This window comes from Lepeophtheirus salmonis, unplaced genomic scaffold, assembly GCF_016086655.4.
Source record: "Lepeophtheirus salmonis unplaced genomic scaffold, UVic_Lsal_1.4 unplaced_scaffold_9513_pilon, whole genome shotgun sequence".
Taxonomy (NCBI): Eukaryota; Metazoa; Arthropoda; class Copepoda; order Siphonostomatoida; family Caligidae; genus Lepeophtheirus; species Lepeophtheirus salmonis.
In genome coordinates, this window is record NW_027297113.1 from 19,801 (window position 1) to 23,252 (window position 3,452).

The 3,452-nt window shown below is 32.4% G+C and overlaps 1 pseudogene; it reads left to right on the forward strand.

Moving 5' to 3' along the window:
- LOC121131718 (cyclin-dependent kinase 9 pseudogene) lies at nucleotides 1–1,476 on the forward strand (annotated as a pseudogene).
- The last annotated feature ends 1,976 nt before the right edge of the window (nucleotides 1,477–3,452 follow it).

Below are 3,452 nucleotides of genomic sequence, written 5' to 3' on the forward strand. Positions count from 1 at the left end.
TAAAGGAAAGATCCCTATTGTTGAATTATCATGAGCAAACTCTTGAATGTAATAACATAGTTGCCAATTAATTAATGGATTAATACATGGAACAGTAGCATCTGCAGGTATGAGCTACACACAATTAATTAGCCGACGAGTCAAGTAGTAGTATATCTGTATTTGTTTCTAAATCAGTTTGGGTTAAAAAGTCGTGAAAGAAGGAGCTAATATTCTGACCAGTTTTATCATCACATCACACAGTTAGACACAGAGTAGATTGAATAAAGATGACGACAGTCCAGTATAATGGATCGAATATTCCAAATTCATCTCAAAAAGGAATAATTGCCGCTGATAAGGATCGTTATATCGAGAACAGTATTTTTCCATACTGCACCAAAGTGGATAAATATGAAAAAATGACTAAAATAGGTCAAGGAACTTTTGGTGAAGTGTTTAAAGCGAGACTTCGAGCAGATAAAAGTAAAATTGTAGCTCTGAAAAAAGTGCTCATGGAAAATGAAAAGGAAGGATTTCCCATCACAGCCCTCCGGGAAATTCGTATTCTCCAACTTTTAAAGCATGACAATATTGTCAACCTTTATGAAATATGTCAACAGTACAGCCGTCATAACAAAACTACATTCTACCTTGTTTTCGAGTTTTGTGAGCATGATCTAGCTGGTCTCCTATCCAATGTGAAAGTTCAATTCTCTCTTGGTGAAATTAAAAGGTGATGCAACAAATCCTTGAAGGGCTTTTCTACATTCATGCTAATAAAATTATTCATAGAGATATGAAAGCAGCCAATATTCTTATCACTCGTCAAGGAGTTTTAAAATTGGCAGATTTTGGACTCGCTAGAGCAATTAGTATAAATAAAAATGGTCAGCCCAATCGTTACACTAATCGAGTTGTTACATTGTGGTACAGACCTCCAGAACTTTTATTAGGTGAAAGGAACTATGGTCCTCCTGTTGATCTTTGGGGTGCTGGATGTATTATGGCGGAAATGTGGACTCGATCTCCTATTATGCAAGGCAATACGGAACAACATCAATTGACGCTCATTGCTCAACTTTGTGGCGCTTTGACTCCTGAGGTCTGGAGGGAATCGAAAAATTAGACCTATATAACAAAATGGAACTTCCCAAGAGCTCTAAAAGAAGAGTAAAAGAAAGGCTAAAGCCTTATGTGAAGGATCCTTATGCGTGCGATTTGATTGATAAACTTCTTGGATTAGATCCGTCTCGAAGAATGGATTCAGACTCTGCGTTAAATCATGATTTTTTTGGACGGATCCTATGCCTTGTAGTCTGGAACGTACACTATCAAATCATTCATCTTCCATGTTTGAATATCTAGCTTCTCGCCGGGGTGGTAATATTCATGCTCAGCAGGTGCAACAGGCAGCTGCTGCTCAGAAACCACCCAACAATGAAGGATATACAGACATGGTTTATTAATATTATATTTAATGATCTTTTGTCGTCTGAGCCAAATATTAATAAATAAAAATTAAATTCAATCTGTAGTAAAATCCTTCAATTCTTTTGAAATGATTCGGAAAAGATTGGAATAAAATATAACTAATATAAATAGGAGAAAAATACGAAGCTAAATATATTTTTTTCAATATTGCTTTACTTTTGAATTGTATATATTTCGTTCTAAAATAATAATAAGGATCTTAATTCAGTAGTACCAAATCTCTAGCTCTTCGTTCTCTGAGAAAAAATGTTATCCCAACGGATGAGTTAGAGCACTAGCAAAATAAATAAGTTATAACTATATATGACATAACCGTGAGCATTTCTTGAAGAGTATTCTAGATAAATTATGATGACGACATATTAAACTATAAACTACTTTGTTTGCTCATCCATCACACGTAGATTCAAAATTTTGCGTCAACAATGATAGATATATAACAAATATACAGATAAAAGTTGATACTTCTGAATAGATAAAGATCCGAATATTAAAGAAAATAAAAATTGTTCACTGACGACTAATTACGTACAGGATATATATTTTTACCTGTAATCTGGGGCTATTTCTTATATTGATTTTCCGGAAAAGAGTTTATCAATATGACTATAACTAGGACCTATCATTTGCCTATTAGCTAAGGTTTTACCACACTAAATTAAAAAATAACATTGTATTGTATTATCGGCTGTTGATTTTTCTGTTTTTTATCAGTGTTTTGAACATTGAACTTTAATTACTTTTGTTATTAAGGGGTAAACAATGCCAGAAAGCTCTAAGTTATCATTTTGGTCAATTTTTCTGTATCTTTGGGTAGAAAAGGTTTTGGAGATAAAATAAGGCCAACGATAGAAGTATAGATTTATAATATTTGTTGGAAATTGTTCTTTGTTTAACAAGAAGCAATTTGACTTCAACCAATCAACTTTTAAAGCATTAATCAAGGTGTTACCTGACTAACACAAAATCTCCTACGTATTTTGCTGTCAGCTATTAATTCCCTCGTCTCACTTGTTACATCATGGCTATTTTATAATTTATTCATTTCAATTACAAATAAACAACGTAATAATATTTATGCTCCATTTATCGAAGGACAGGAACACAATATATATATATATTGGCCATTTTATTATTTCTATGAAACAAATTTGGCCATCATATAGAAATACAAATTTATAGCTACGCTTTTAATAAAATATAACTCAGCCATATAATAAATTTTAATACATTTTCAATTAAAATACTACGGAGGATTTTAATATTACGAAATATATATGTATATATAATTCATTTTGTCAATGATAGTCTAGTGGTACTGAGAACTTGTCACACTCATAATTGGACACCCTAGTACACACACCCAAATAAAAATTTAGAAGAAGTTGACCTTTTATATGACTTTAAAACTGTACTTAATACACTTAAAATGTTACATAACTATTGCTTTAAGTATAAAAAGGCTTGAATGATCATAACATTTGGGATTTTATTCTATTACTTTGAAAATAGACCGATTTTTTGTTTTTCTAGAGTGCTTAAGAGATCCTCTTGCATCCGGAAAGTTGGGCTAAAATTTTATCAATAGTGGGGGTATTAACATCTCCCTCTAACAAAAGAATTCTAGCCCATTTTTGAATAACAACATAAATATATAGGGTAGGATGCTCTGTATGGCACCCCTTTAGCGCACTCTCTTGGAAAAATGCAGTTGATTTTTGTTTGTTAGATAGTTTGTTCAAATTTGCACCAGCTGGGAAAAATGGAATCAATTTACGAACACGTTCTCCCTAATATTTGAATAATTGATGGCCTTTTTTTTGTTTATTTTTGGAGGAAGTTTTGCGTGATACAATGAAGGTGACGACGTCTGATCAGTGAGAAAAAAAATTGACGGTTGACGACAAAATATGCAGTAAAAATTGATGTTAGTGAAGTAACCCCGGGATATATATGATAATATTTTCTTTCTTGTTTTA